We start from the raw sequence: 16469 nt of genomic DNA, 5'->3' as shown, positions 1-16469 counted from the left end.
GAAAACATAAAAGAGTTAAGCTTGAATTGTAGCTGGAAATTCAGAGGAGGAAACTGTTACATTGAGGTAAGAATTTGGGGCATTCAATTGTGGTTTTTACTGCTAGGTTTTCTAGGTATGTTTAGACTTTTAAGCTTGAAATGAATGATGGAGTTAGACCCAGTTCTTGGGATGTTATTAGTTGATGGATTTGACTAGTGACTTTAGGTTTGCTTCTGATATTTTAAGGATTAAGATAGATGGTTTACTCTCAAAATTCGTAGCTTGATAGAAGATAGAATTGGAGTAAGATGTTGGGTAAATTCTGGGTAAGTTTGTGTGTGCATGACTAGAAGAAGAAGGAGGAAAACCCAAGTTTTCCCTGGGTTCATAGGGCACGCCATGACCCATTCTGGGGGCGTCGCGGCTCTTGTGGCCCTCCTGGCCATGGGAGCTCTCTGACTTGGGGGGGGCACCGCAACTTACTCGACCAAGTCACGACCCGCCTCCCCTTTGGTGTGAGAGCATGCTCTCTGACTTGGGGCAAGTCACGACTGGCTGGGCCAAGTCGTGACCCGCCTGGGGGTTTTGAACTTGGAAGTGTCTTAGTATTGTTAGGGCTCAGGGGCTCGGGACAATTTCTACTACCCGGTTTAGTACAAATTGAGGTCCCGGAGGCTAGTGTTGTTCCTTAAGCATTTTATTTCTGATCTAAAAGTTGATAGTTAGTGATAACTCTTGTGACTAGGTTTGTGGCCAAGGCTCGAGGCTAGGGATCGTGCTCGGAATCGGCTCACTTTCTTCACTCGGAATCAAAGGTAAGAAAACTGCACCCGGTTATGTGGTCATGTTGGGACTAAGAGTTTCCTATATTTATATGCAATGTCATATGGTGGTATTATGACATGTGGACATGAGATAAACGGCCTAAGAGTGTCGGAATTAATATTGGCGCACAAGGACGCGGCTCGGCCACTGGTAGCTGAGGTTAATTATATAATCACTGAGCTCGATCTAAGTGAGCCGGAGTCAGTGAGTTAAATAAAGGGTGCGGCCTAAGGGCGTCGACCCTGGATATTGTATGTAACGCCCTGGTTACTCCAAGACCATCACTGTGAACTTTGAACCGTGCTTAACTCGCTAATCGAGTTCTTTGGTTATAAGCGTGCATCTAAGTGTTATTAATAGGTTAAGGTGAAAAAATATCAATCAAAAGGAAAGGATATATTTTATTTAAAACATAAAACTGTTCATGGGCCCATAAAGCGTTTACAAGTTATTTACAATCCAAAATGGTCATTACAGTTTAAAATTTACAACCCGCTGACCTATGCGGCAAAAATAAGGTAAACCCCCTAGTTCCTCCGAGAACTCCTTGGCCGTGGTGGTCAAGCGGCCGCATATGCACACATCACCACCTAAGCTCTCCACTCAAGGATGGGTGAGCTTTTCTTTCCCTTTACCTGCACCACATAGCACCCATGAGCCAAAGCCCAGCAAGAAAACTCAATACTACATATAAATAATATCAAATGATGATCATGATAATCTTCTAGGACTTGTAGTCCTAAACTGATGAGTGACAGATGTTGTAAGTCACTAATGTGGGATTCTGCACCCTTTACAAATAAGTGATCAAGTCACTAGCTTAAACAGGATATGTGACTGATGAGCAAGTCACCAATGTAAACCAAGGGAGTGACCATGGAGTCACTACTGTGGGTTCCGTACCTTTATCCATGTGACAATAGGGTCACCTAGACCTTCTAGCCCTAGCTCTGAGTAACTAGTCATAGAACTAGGGAAGCGCTTTTAGTTTTCATCGAACTTGGTGTCGGTCCAGCATTAATGCTCATGACGAGTCATTCAATGCAGATGTCGATTAGATCTAATCTTTCATCAGTTCTGCATTCATGACGCTTATGCCGCTCTTGACTCTTAGGTCAGTAACATACGACCAGTGCTCAAAACTACTGTCGAACTTGACTAATAAGTCACAGCTTCACAGCTAGTTATGACACCATTGCCGGTTATGACTAGTAAGTCAGTGCCATTCACAAGTAAGCAAGATTTGCTAAGCATTTGATATGCAATCAATGTCCACATTTAAACATTCAACATGCCTCAATAATAACCATGCATGTCACACATGGGGTGCAGTTTTCTTACCCTGGTTCGAGCATGAAATAGTAAAAGAATGACCCTTGAGAATGATCGACCTTTTGATTCCTTAGCGATTACCTAGCCATAACCAATTATAACCTCCATTAATGAAAATCAACAATGAAAGGGTCTTGACCTAGACCTCACTCCCGGGATCCCGAATTGTACCCAAACGGTGAGTAGATTCGATCCCGGGCCTTAAGGATTGAAACCTCGAGCCAAAATCCCTTAAAAATGCCCAAAACCAAAATTTGAAGGAGCAGGGTAGCGCTGTAGCGCTACCTCCTAGCGCCCCAGCGCCCAAGTCAGCCAAGAACCTCCCTGAGTAGCACTATAGCGCTACCTCCTAGCGCCCAAGTCAGCCAAGAACCTCCCTGAGTAGCGCTGTAGCACCCCCTTTTGGGCGCTATAGCGCTACACACAGCCAGAAATGGCCCTGAAACTTTCCCTTCGACTCCACCATTTCCAACCTGAACCAAAAGCTTCCAAACCTCATTTTAAGTTCCAAATGAACCCAAAAACCATCTACACATGTCCTAGGCATCACAACCCAAGTAACCCTAGCCAAAACCCCCATCAATTCCCCTCAACCAACTTAGAAAACCAAGCTGAAAACCAAACCAAAAACAGAGCAAAGCTAGAGTTTTAATGGCTAGAAACTTACCTCAAGCTCAGATTAGGATCCTCTTCAATGGTGGAACACAATCCTAAGCCCTCAAGATTGACTTCCCTAGCTTGAATCCTCAAGAATAGCTCAAAAATCGAAAATAAAAAGGAGAAGAAAAGAGGTACGGGAGAGGAGAGTTTATGCTCTATTTTTGCCAACCTTCTACAGCCTTCAATGGCTTAAATATAACATATGGTGAAAAGACCCTTTTACTCCTAGGTCATTTAAAGGTTTCTAAAGACTCCCAAGGGTAAAACCATCCTTTTCCACCTATTTCGTTAATCATAATTAACACCCTCCAATTCCCGTTATTCTCGAAATTCTCAAATACCAATAATTCATATCTTGTTACCCTTTAATTCCCAGCAACGCTCTAATCATTAAATCACCCCGATACTCACCCCGAGCCCCAAACTTAATCCTGTTATGACTAAACTGCTACTTTTCACTCAAAGATCATCTCATGCTGAATAGCTTGAACAAATCCGCATTATAATGTGGCCTCAACAATAGATCACCGACATGCATACAAATATACAATTACACCCTCAACATGCCAAATTACCAAAATACCCATGTGATGAAATGTGGATCCACATGCATGCATTTAACACCATATTATAATATAATTCTCATAAACATGCATATAATAGTTTAACGGCATCATAAAACAATTATGGCCCTCCCAGCCTACTAATCCAACCATTAAACCGCATTAGGGATTTTGGGGCATTAGATTGTATGATATGTTTATTAATGTTAATCTGATGATTATGGCATGTTTATTACCTGAATGATTGATTATTGATTTGTTGACCGATATCATTGATTATGTGAACGATGTGGTCTATTGTATATTTGATTGATGATTTGTGAGTTATCTGATTACTGATATCAATCATGCTCTGTTATATGGTTTTATTGTTGGACCTTGGCTCACGGGTGCTACGTAGTGCAGGTAAAGGCAAGGGTAAGCTAGACCAACCCTAATTTAGAGAGCTCTAGGGGCGAAATGTACATAGTCGGCTGCTCGGCCGCCACGGCTGAGGGCTGATACAGGGACAGGAGACCCTAAAATGCTTGTTTTTCCATTAGATTGGCTTATGATTGTTTATAACCTTTGAAATTATGTAAATTGTTCTTTAACCCTGTTTATTTTTGGGATCCCATGTAACAAACACTTATTTAAATGAAAATTTATCTTTTATGACCAAAATCTTTTAACCCTAGTTCAATAATAGTTTAGCGACACATTTTTAACTAAATGACTTGATTAGCAAGCTTTGCACCTTTATTAACATACAGTGTAATGGTCTTGGTTATCCAGGGTGTTACAACTTGGTATCAGAGCAGTCTAGGTTTAAGGGTTCCTAAAGACTGGTTAGACATGTACATTCGCTGCTAAAGACAAGCTCGGCTCAAGGTAAGGTAATTGTGTATACATGTTTATATGCTTAAGTGACTGGAATGAATTATGAATGTTGATATCTATTTGATTAATAAGGAGCATGAGATACTGATAGGGCCTGGCCCTTGACTGCTGTGTGATAATATTAAGGCATGCTTATTAGCATTGTTGTTGCATGTGGGTAAATATTTGGATAAATTGTTATATCTTGATTGCTTGTGATTGGTTGTGTTCCAATGGTGATGCATGGAAAGATTGCTACCCTGTCATCATAGTCTGACCGCCGAGTCATTGATTGCAGATTAACTTGGATAGCTATGTGTCCAAGACGGTCTGTAAGACTACCCGGTGCTAGGCCTAAGGCAAGAGATGATGACCAAGGCCAGAACTCTCTACCAGTCCCTAAGAACTGGCGGCAGATTATGGCAGATATGCAAGCACGGCTTCAGAGCCAAGATGAGCAGATCTGACTTCTGAGATAGCAGGCTCCATCAGAGAGTGCGACATCCATTGTGCCACCTGCAGTGGCACCTGTAACGACCCGAATTCACTAATAAGGCTTAAGGGCCTTAACTAGTATGTCAGGAGGGCATGTTGGGATTTATGTGTGATTTTATGAGTTAAATGCATGGTTATGATTTAAAGCATGTTATTTGACTAATTGTTTATCTGAGATGCATGACTATGTGTATTAGTATGCATGTAGGCCCTGATTGTGTTTGAAGGGCATAATTGTAATTTTAGCCCGCTGAGGGCATATATGTGATAATTGTATTCTATGATTTGTACCACGTGAGTGTGGTGGTATTATTGTGATGCACGTGCCGAGACGGTCATAGAGAGAAAATTTAACTCAAGAGTCACAACGGGATTTCTATACCCGGCTCGGGAGGAGCCTAGGGGTACCTCGGGAATTTTATGGTTAAGTTGAGATTTAGCGGGTAATGGTTATTGGAGATTTAGTAACCTGGGTAACCATTAGTTACTATTGAGAGTAACAAGTTTTAGAAAGAAAATGGTAGAAATGAAATAGAAATGAAAGGACTTAAGTGCCCTTGAGGTTTAGGTAGGAAAGGATAGGCAAGGAGGGGAAAAATGGTCATTTCGTTGGGAATTAGATAAATGGCAGCTGGGTTATATGGGGTACACGGTTTGGGGCTTAGTCATTTCGGTCTTGATAGAGTTTGAAGAGAAGAGAAAAGAGAGGGAAAAGCTAGGGCATGAAGAAGAAGAAGATGAGTGGAGGAGCTGAATTGGAGACCTAGGAGATGAAGGAAGCTTAGGGATGGATTCTCCATATGAGGTAAGGAATTTTATACACATTTAAGGCTTGATTATGTTATGGGTTAAGAAATTTGAGCATGGTTTAAGTTTGAACTTTGAGTTTTTATTTTTCTGAAATTGAAATCAAAGGATGTGGATTTTGGGGATTTGATTGTGTGTTTGGATGTCTTTGATGATGTTTATGGGTTGTTAGATGGTCTATTTGTTGTTTGAAATTGATTTTGGGGTTTGGGTATTGGTTTGGTTTGATTTGGGAAGGTTTTAGCTCGGTGGAAACGCAAGAGAAAACCCAGTTTTCTGGGTTCGCGAAGGAGCGCCGCGGCCCTGTTCTTGGGCGCCGCGGCGCGAGGCTGTGTCCAGGCGAGGGTGGCTTTCTGTCTTGCTGGGCGCCGCGGCGCTAGGCCATTTTCAGGGGTTGGAAATTTGCATTTTTGAGCTTTTGCTCCGGGGGTTCGGGGGGTGTTTCCGATGAATTGTTTTAGGGATTTGGGAGTCCCGAGAGTGTGGGATTGGTCCCGGGAAGCGGTTTTTGGATTTGATTAGTGTTAAGGGTGTTTCTTGTGTGTTGTGACTAGGATATTGGAGAGGCTCGTGCTAGAGGACCGTGCTCGCGGCGTGAGTGCATCAGCAGGCTCGGAATACAGGTAAGAAAACTATAACACCTGTAGGATAGGGCATGGGCCCATAGTATGATTGCGGGGCGCGGCCCTATGTTGCATGTTGCATGATGAGATGATTGCAGGGCACGGCCCTATATTGCATCACATGTTAGGGTGCAGACTTAAATGAATTAATATTTGATTGCATGTTGTTGTGTTATATTATATGTGTGATTATAATGGAATGAACGGCAAGGGCCGAGAGCGGCGTAGGCTGGGTACGGCGGCGGGGCCGGAAGTAACACCTAGCACATGGGATGCTATAGTCAGGGCGGGGCCCGGTGGATACATGTGTTATGCTATATTCAGGGTGGGACCCAAGGGATACATGAGTTATCCTCGCGGTGAGAACCGATACCCCAGGCTTCGGTAAGGCTCTGAGGCGGCTTGGCCTTGTTTGCTTAGTCTAATGGTTGACTTGTTTATCTGTGGATTATCTGTTATGATAAACTGTATAAACTGCATATGTTATGTTCTGCATGAGTTTTCTTGCTGGGCTTCGGCTCACGGGTGCTCTGTGTTGCAGGTAAGGGCAATGACTGAGTCAACCAACCATGAGTACGGAGAGCGTGAAGCGACGCGTACATGTTTGGCCTGCCCGACTGCTTTGGTTGGGGGTTTATTTGAAAATGGTTGTAATAATCTATGATTTTTAGAACTGATCAACTGTAAACTTATTTCAAGATGTAAATAGTTTTCAAATCTTACTTTGGGATCCCAATTGTTTAATACTAGAAGTTTTTATTAAGTCAACGCATTTTCAAAGATTACAGCCTTAACTTTTATTAGTCACACTCTTGTTTCAAAACCTCGGTTAGCGAGTTCATTGCACTATTTTGTCTTAAAACTCACTTAGTAACGGCCCTAAGGAAGTAGGGCGTTACAGCACCAGTTGTACAGCCAGGGGAGGTTGGGAATAGGTGGGAACTGTTGTATAAGCGGTTCAGGAGAAAACATCCTCCAACTTTTGAGGAACCAGATCCACTAAAGGCCAAACATTGGATGAGTATGATTACTGCTATTCTAGACTTCATGAGGGTAGAGGGTCATGATAGGGTGGCTTGTGCTGCATATATGCTAAGAGAGGATGCCCGCATTTGGTGGGAAGTGGCATCACAGGCCAGGGATGTTACTACTCTGGGTTGGGATGGATTTAAGGATTTGTTCAGTCAGAAATATTATAATGTTGCCATCAGGGCAGCGAAGGTTAATGAATTTGTGGGGTTGGTTCAGGGAAACATGACGGTGACAGAGTATGCCCTGAAGTTTGACAGACTTGCAAAGTTCGCACCAGATCTTGTGCCTACAGATGCTGCTAGGCAGGACAGGTTTATCAGAGGGCTTAATGCTATGATAGCCCGATATGTGAGAATTACAACAGTACCTGGGGGAACGACTTATGCCCAGGCTGTTGAGAAGGCTCTTACCGCTGAGGGAGCAGAGAACAAGATCTGGAGGGAGAGTGCTGCAAGACGGTAGGGTCGTAGAGTGGTGCCTCCATATGTTGGTTCTAGTAAGGGTGGAGGCCCCAGTGATCTGAAGAGGAAGACCCACACTTTGACCGTTGTTGGTCCTAATAGGAGGGGTCGAGGTGTTCACGATGGCCGTTAGGGAGGCGGTGATGCATGGAGGAGCTATCCAGAATGCACGAGGTGCAGAAGACACCATTCGGGCGAATGCCGGTCTAAGGCCAATTTTGTGTGTGGGGTGGTGGGACACCTTAAGAAGGATTGCCCATGAGTGAAGAAAGGGGAAGCAGAAAAGGTGGACAGCTTGACTTCAGCTTGAGTGTTCACCTTGACGCAGGCAGAGGCCGAGGCTAGTCCCTCGGTGGTGACAGGTCAGCTTTCTAGCGCTGGCTCTCCTTTTACTGTATTGATTGACTCTGGTGCTACACATTCATTTATTTCTAGTAAGGTAATTGATAGATTGTGTAGACCTAGTGAGTACTGTACTGCGGGATTTGGGACTATATTGCCTATAGGGGAATTGGTAGTTTCTAGGAGGTGGATTAGAGCATTGCCAGTGATGGTTGATGGTAGGGAGTTGTTAGTAGATTTGATTGAATGGGGTATGGAGGATTTTGACATGATTTTGGGGATGGATTGGCTGGCTAGATACGGAGCTACTATTGATTCTAGAAAGAAAATGGTGACCTTTGAGCTGGAGGGCGAGGATCCCTTTGTTTTTTTGGGCACGGTATGTGGACCCCGCATACCCATGATTTCAGCGCTGAGAGCCATGGACTTACTACAGGGAGGATGTATAGGCTTTCTTGCTAGTGTGGTGGATACCACTAGGGTTTTTCCATCAAGGTCAGGGGAGACTATATTGGTTTGTGAATTCTTGGATGTATTCCCTGAGAATTTACCGGGGTTGCTGCCGCACAGGGAGATTCAGTTTGTTATTGAGTTGGCACCAGGGACAGAGCCAGTGTCGAGGGCACCATATAGAATGGTATCGGCAAAACTGATGGAATTGAAGATACAGCTACAGGAACTTCTCGATTTAGGGTTTATCAAATCGAGCTACTCGCCATGGGGTGCTCCAGTTTTGTTTGTGAAGAAGAAGGACAGGGCTCTAAGGATGTGTATATACTATAGGGAGTTTAACAAGTTGACCATCAAGAATAAGTATCCTCTACCAAGGATTGATGATGTGTTCGATCAGCTGCAGGGAAAGATGGTATTCTCGAAGATTGATCTTCGATCTGGTTATCACCAGCTGAGGATCAAGGACGAGGATATACCGAAGACAGCCTTTCGAACGAGGTATGGGCACTATGAGTTTCTGGTCATGTCGTTTGGTTTTACCAATGCCCCAGCAGCCTTCATGGACTTGATGAACAGGGTGTTCAAGGACTTCTTGGATTTGTTCGTCATTGTCTTCAATGAAGATATTTTAGTATATTCCAGTTCAGAGGCAGAGCACGAGCTACATCTTTGACAGGTCTTGCAGAGGTTGAGAAAGCACCGATTGTACGCTAAGTTTAAGAAGTGTGAGTTTTGGCTACCAGAAGTGACATTCCTTGGACATATAGTTGGTGAAGATGGAATTAAGGTGGATCCATCCAAGGTGGAGGCAGTGAGAGATTGGCCGAGGCAAAGGAACGCCTCGGAGGTTCGGAGTTTCCTCAGTTTAGTGAGTTACTTCAGACGGTTTGTAGAAGGGTTCTCAAAGATTGCTACACCGATGACAGAATTGACACGGAAGAATTTGAAGTTCCTCTGGTCAGACAAGTGTGAGAACAGTTTTCAAGAGTAGAAGCGGCAACTTATTACTGCACCTATGCTGAGTCTTCCTTCGGAGGGAGGAAAGTTTGTGGTATATTGTGATGCATCGAGGTTGGGTTCGGGTTGTGTGTTGATGCAGAACAGGAAGGTTATATCTTATGCATCACAGCAGCTGAAGGAGTATGAGCAGCGGTATCCTACCCATGACTTAGAGTTGGCAGCGGTGGTATTCGCACTGAAGGTCTAGCGACATTATCTGTATGGGGAGAAGTGTGAGATATACACCGACCATAAGATTTTGAAGCACTTCTTTACGCAAAAGGACCTGAACATGAGGCAGAGGCGTTGGCTGGAGTTGGTAAAGGACTATGACTGTGATATTCTTTACCATCCGAGGAAAGCCAACGTCGTGGTAGATGCATTGAGTTGGAGGGGCCCGGGTCAGCTATTTAGTTCCACCCAGATATCGAGAGAGCTAGCTGATGAGATGGCCAGAGCGAGGATAGAATTGGTGGTGGGCTTGTTGGCCAACATTACTTTGCAGTCGACCCTACTAGAGTGGATTAAGGAAGGTTAGATGGTGGATGCTAAGTTACAGGAGGTTACAGAGAATGTCTTAGCAGGGGCAGCAAAGGACTATTCTATTTCTAAGGTTGGTCTGCTACGATATCAGGGTCGAATTTGTGTTCCTATTGATGTGGGGCTTAGACATGAGATACTGGATGAATCTCATACTACACCGTACTCACTTCATCCGGGTACCACGAAGATGTATCAGGATCTACCAACGTTCTATTGGTGGCCCGAGATGAAGAAGGATGTGGTGGAATACGTAGCCAGGTGTTTGACCTGTCAACAGGTGAAAGGTGAGCATCAGCGACCAGTAAGGTTGCTTCAACCATTGGGTATTCCCGAGTGGAAGTGGTAGGATATTACGATGGACTTTGTGGGAGGTTTACCCAGGCCAGTGGGGCTTCATGACTCGGTGTGGGTGATAGTGGACAGATACACCAAGTCAGCTCATTTTCTTCCAGTGAAGACAACATATACAGTGGATCAGTATGCAGAGTTGTATGTGAGGGAGATCGTACGTCTTCACGGGGTTCCTAAGTCTATAGTGTTAGGTCGGGACCTTATCTTCACCTCCAAGTTTTGGGGTAGTTTGCAAAAGGCTATGGGGACTTAGTTGAAGTTCAGCACAGCCTTTCATCCTCAGAATGATAGACAATCTGAGAGGACGATTCAGGCGTTGGAAGATATGCTTAGGGCATGTGTGATCGACTTTGAGGGATCTTGGAGTAAGTACCTCCCGTTGATCGAGTTCTCATACAACAACAGTTATCAATCAACGAATTGGAGTGGCTCCATATGAGATGTTATATTGGAGGAGATGTAGATTGCCTATTCATTGGGATGAGATGGGTGAAAGGAAGTATTTGGGGCCGGACATGGTTCAAAAGACTAGTGAAGCTATTGAGAAGATTCGAGCTAGGATGTTTGCTTCACAGAGCAGACAGAAAATCTACGCTGATCCTAAGCGTAGGAACGTGGAGTTCCAGGTTGGGGACCACGTGTTTCTACGAGTTTCACCACTGCGGGGAGTGAGGAGGTTTGGAAATTAGGGAAAGTTGAGCCCTAGATTCATTGGACCTTTTGAGATCCTGGATACAATCGGACAGGTGGCTTACAGGTTAGCCTTGCTGCCGTCGTTGTCGGAAGTTCATGATGTATTCCATGTTTCTATGCTTCGGAAGTATGTCTCAGATACGACACATGTGTTGAAATATAAAGACTTGGAATTGCAGACATATTTTTCTTATGAAGAGCGACCGGTTCAGGTCTTGGACCGGAAAGATAAGGCTCTACGGAACAAGACAATTCCTCTAGTTAAGGTGTTGTGGAGGAATAGCAGGGTTGAGGAGGCGACCTGGGAGCTTGAATCAGTGATGTGGGATCAGTATCCTGAGTTATTCAGGTAAATTTCGAGGACGAAATTCTTAGTAGGAGGGGATAGTTGTAACGACCCAAAATTACTAATAAGGCTTAAGGGCCTTGATTAGTGTGTCGGGAGGGCATAATTGGTTTATGTGTGATTTAAATGATTTAATGCATGATTATGTGATAAGCATGCTTATATATGGTTATATGGATATATGAGATGCATGATTATGAGTATTAGTATGCATGTAGGCCATGTTTAGCTTATAGGGGCATATTTGTAATTTTGGTCCATTTAGGGCATAAATGTGATTATTTGCGATAAATTGTTGAGACCACATTATTATGTGGATATATTTGCAGCATATGACTCGAGACGGTCCTAGTGAACGGTTTGGCGAAATACTCACGGCGGGGATTTATACCCGGCTCGGGGGAGCTTGAGGGTATATTGGAGATTATTAGACATTGGGTAAATAATTGGTGATTAATTGGATGATGGGATTTAAGTGGTAAATATTAGGAACACTTGAGGAGTTAGTGGAAATGGGGACAAATGACAATTATACCCTTAGATTAAGTTTTATGTTAGTTATGTTATGGGAGGGAAAAATGGTCTTTTCCTATGACTAAGGATATACTCAGCTGTTATGTTAGATTAAGGTAGAAGAGTGGAGAATACTCTAAGGAAAGAAGGAAGAAAAATGTCTTAGCTCTCTCTCTCTCATTCCTTCACGCACACACTCTCTCTCTCTCTTCATTGTTGAGGGCTTGTGCTAAGCTTGGGCTGGGCATTCTTGGAGGAAAATAGAAGGGAGTTAAGCTTGAATTGTAGCTAGAAATTCATAGGAGGAAATTGTTACATTGAGGTAAGAATTTTGGGTATTCAATTCTGGTTTGTACTGCTAGGTTGTCTAGGTATGTTTAGACTTTTAAGCTTGAAATGAATGATGGAGTTAGCCCCAGTTCTTGGGATGTTATTAGTTGATGGATTTGACTAGTGACTTCAGGTTTGTTGCTGAGATTTTAAGGATTAAGATAGATGGTTTACTCTTAAAATTCGTAGCTTGATAGAAGATAGAATTGGAGTAAGATGTTGGGTAAGTTTGTGTGTGCATGGCTAGAAGAAGAAGGAGGAAAACCAAGGTTTTCCCTGGGTTCATAGGGTGCGTCGTGACCCAGCCTGGGGGCACCGCGGTGTATGTGGCCCTCCTGGCCATGGGAGCTCTCTGACTTGGGGGCGCGTCGCGACTTGCTTAGCCAAGTCACGACCTGCCTCCCCTTTGGTGTGAAAGCTTGCTCTCTAACTTGGGGCAAGTCGCGATTGGCTAGGCCAAGTCGCGACCCGCCTGGGGGTTTTGAACTTGGAAGTGTCTTAGTGTTGTTAGGGCTCAGGGGGTCGACCTAGGGGCTCGGGACAATTTCTACTGCCCAGTTTAGTAGAAATTGAGGTCCTGGAGGTTAGTGTTGTTCCTTAAGCATTTTATTTCTGATCTGGAAGTTGATAGTTATCGATACTCTTGTGACTAGGTTTGTCGTCAAGGCTCGAGGCTAGGGATCATGCTCGGAATCGGTTCACTTTCTTCGCTCGGAATCAAAGGTACGAAAACTACACCCAGTTATGTGGTCATGTTGGGACTAAGAGTTCCCTATATTTATATGCAATGTCATATGATGGTATTATGCCATGTGGACATGAGATAAACGGCCTAAGAGTGCCGGAATTAATATTGGCGCACAAGGACATAGCTCGGCCACTGTTAGCTAAGGTTAATTACATAATCACGGAGCTCGGCCTAAGTGAGCCGGAGTCAATGGGTTAAATAGAGGTTGCGGCCTAAGGGCGTCGACCCTGGATATTGTATGATATGTTTATTAATGTTAATCTGATGATTATGGCATGTTTATTACCTGAATGATTGATTATTGATTTATTGACCGATATCACTGATTATGTGAACGATGTGGTCTATTATTGTATATCTGATTGATGATTTGTGAGTTATCTGATTACTAATATTAATCATGCTCTATTATATGGTTTTCTTGCTGGGCCTTGGCTCACGGGTGCTACGTGGTGCAAGTAAAGGCAAGGGTAAGCTGGACCCATGGGTGCTAGGGGCAAAATGTACATAGTCGGCTGCTCGATCACCACAACCAAGGGATGATACAGGGACAGGAGACCCTAAAATGCTTGTTTTGCCATTAGATTGGCTTATGATTGTTTATAACCTTTGAAATTATGTAAACTGTTCTTTAACCCTGTTTATTTTTGGGATCCCGTGTAACAAACACTTATTTAAATGAAAACTTATCTTTTATGACCAAAATCCTCTAACCCTAGTTCAATAATAGTTTAGCGACACATTTTTGACTAAATGACTTGATTAGCAAGCCTTGCACCTTTATTAACATACAGTGTAACGGTCTTGGTTATCCAGGGCGTTACATCATCTATCCTCGGAGAACCCGTTACAAAATCGGACCGTTCCAACAATCCGAAATACCGCCTAAATGGGTGAGGTAGGCTCGATTTAGGATCTCGTCGTGAAATCGCAGCCGGCCCCGAGTAGTATCTTTGCTTAGAGAAATCGTGAAACCTTCCCTATAGTGTGATCGATTATCCTCGGTGACCCCGTTACTAGATCGAATCGTTCCAACGGTCCAAAATAACCCCTAAATGTGTGAGGTAGGCCCTATTTAGGATCTCGTTATGAGATCGCAGCTGCGTTCTAACAGTGTCAGGGAGCATGTCTCCTGTAAAGTAGTGGGCTACAACCTACGAATTGGGCCTCGTGTGATACGCCTGGGCCCATCACCTTAATTAGTGCACCCCGAAGGTGTTAATTAGCATTAAACTCCTAAATGATTGGGAATATTTGTAATAAGGTTGGGGCTTCCATTGTAAAGAACTTTTGGCTTTTAGATATTTGATCCCACTTTTTTACCCCAAGCAATATATATGCTGCCTGAGAAAATCTTCATTGAAGCTTGACATCTCAAGCTTCAAGAATATTAATACTAAAGCCTCATAGACTAGGGTTGTTTTATAACTTGAACCACGTAAAATCTGTCTTTTACCTGCATTTCTTTAAATTTTTGTTTAATTAGTTTATAGCAAAAAAGACAGTCAACACGAACAAAGAAATTCTTTTGGTATTTAACAATGTTTATAGTTACTATTAAAACATTACTAAAACAACAACAAAATATGTTAAACCAACAAAAAAAATATATATTAAACTCACATTTATAATATATAAAAATATACTAAACTAAAATAAAAGACTCACCACGTGTATGTAGTACGAAGCAAGAGAAATATCTTTATGTATAGATATATATATATATATATATTTGGAGTTTCAATAAATTACTGTATGTATATAGTTTTGTTCTACTTAATGACTTTGGGAAAGAGTATATCAATATATTTTGTGTCGCAAGAATGAATGGCTATTTATCCATCACCCTCAGTTTATATCTTAAATCTTTTTTAGAGCAATAAATAAGGTCATTGAAATATAATCATAAAATAATTAAATAATATTTCAAAAAAATTCAATTCAAATCTGAAATTAAATTTGAATTTAAGATAATAATATAATTTGAATTCACATTTTATCTCAAATTCTAAATTCAGATGTCAAAAGTGAAATTTAAATTTTTCTTTATCTGAAATAAGATTTTAAAAGATAAATGATTATTCTTTCTAAATTTTAGAATAATTAATTAAAATATTGGTCAAATAATTTATTTTTCATAAGATAAATTATTGAAAAGTAAATAAAGAGATTTGAAGATATAAGATTGTCATAAAAAAAAATGACAAAATCCTACAACCATATCATATGGTAAAAAAATTTCAAATTTCAAATAAGCTCACCAAAATCATCTCAAATGATAAAAATAGATTCTAAAATCTCAAAAGAGGTCATTTACTTCAAAATTCAGATAAACACATCAAAACATCTCTAAATTCAAATTAAATGATAAGAGTAACCCAAATTTCAAAACAAGGTGGTTCACCTCAAAATCTTCAAAGCATTACAACGATTGTTTTTTAAACTACACTTTGACTTGATTCTTCTAAAAAATACTTAGGCAACTTAATCACTAAAGCTAAGTACAGTAACAATAACCTCCAAAATCTCAAATTCTTCAAATATTAAACACAAATCTCAAAATTCTATAAAAAGTCATTTACCTCGAAATTTTTCCTAACTTCCGAAACAACAAATATTTCTAGGATGTGGCCATTTACCAAAATTTGGTAAATTTTTAAAAATACTATGAATTCCCATAAATAGTCATTTACCATAATTTTTCCACTCTTTATCCAAAATATCTTCAAAATTACAAGTAATTTGATCATTTACAAAGAATATATGTAGGCAGCTCAGTCAGTCAAATCTACTTAGTGCAGTTGCAATTCTAAATTCACTCAAATTTACCCCAAATTTACACAAGTAATTGACATTATCATAATTAGAATCAGTCGTAATTCTAAATTCACTCAAATTTACCCCAAATTTACATAAGTAATTGACATTATCATAATTGGAATCAAAAGATGCTCCTTTAAAAAAAATTAAAAAATATAATTATGAGATTATTCTTATAATCTTGGATGAGTCAAACACAAATTAATAAACTATTATGAGATAAGTGAAATTGTGTTAGACATTAATTTTAATGTTTTAAATTTAAATTTTTTGTCTAACAATGACAATAGCATGATAGGCAGCCCTAGTTTGATAATAGTTCGAATTGGTTCGGCTGTGGAATTCTATAAACACACTAAAAATATAATTTAACTTTGAATCATAAAATAAAATTTATTTGACCATATGAATAATTTTTTTTAATCTAATCACGTATATTATGTAATTTCCTCTTAAATATACTTGTAATTTTGTATTTTCAATAATATCAAAATCCGCACTTATATTACACCAATCCAAAATACTTGTTTAAGTTTTGATCAAATATAATTATAATAAAATAATTTTAACTTAGATTTTAAATTATTAATTTTAATAATTCATCATAATATTTTTTTTTTAAATTCATCTTTAAAAAAATATTAAATTCTTAATTTTTTTTAAGATGAATTTTTAGTTATTTTTGTTTTAATT

The sequence above is a fragment of the Humulus lupulus genome, chromosome 2, assembly GCF_963169125.1.
Source record: "Humulus lupulus chromosome 2, drHumLupu1.1, whole genome shotgun sequence".
Classification (NCBI taxonomy): Eukaryota; Viridiplantae; Streptophyta; class Magnoliopsida; order Rosales; family Cannabaceae; genus Humulus; species Humulus lupulus.
The sequence above is the reverse complement of the archived record's forward strand: the minus strand, read 5'-3'. Positions refer to the sequence as shown.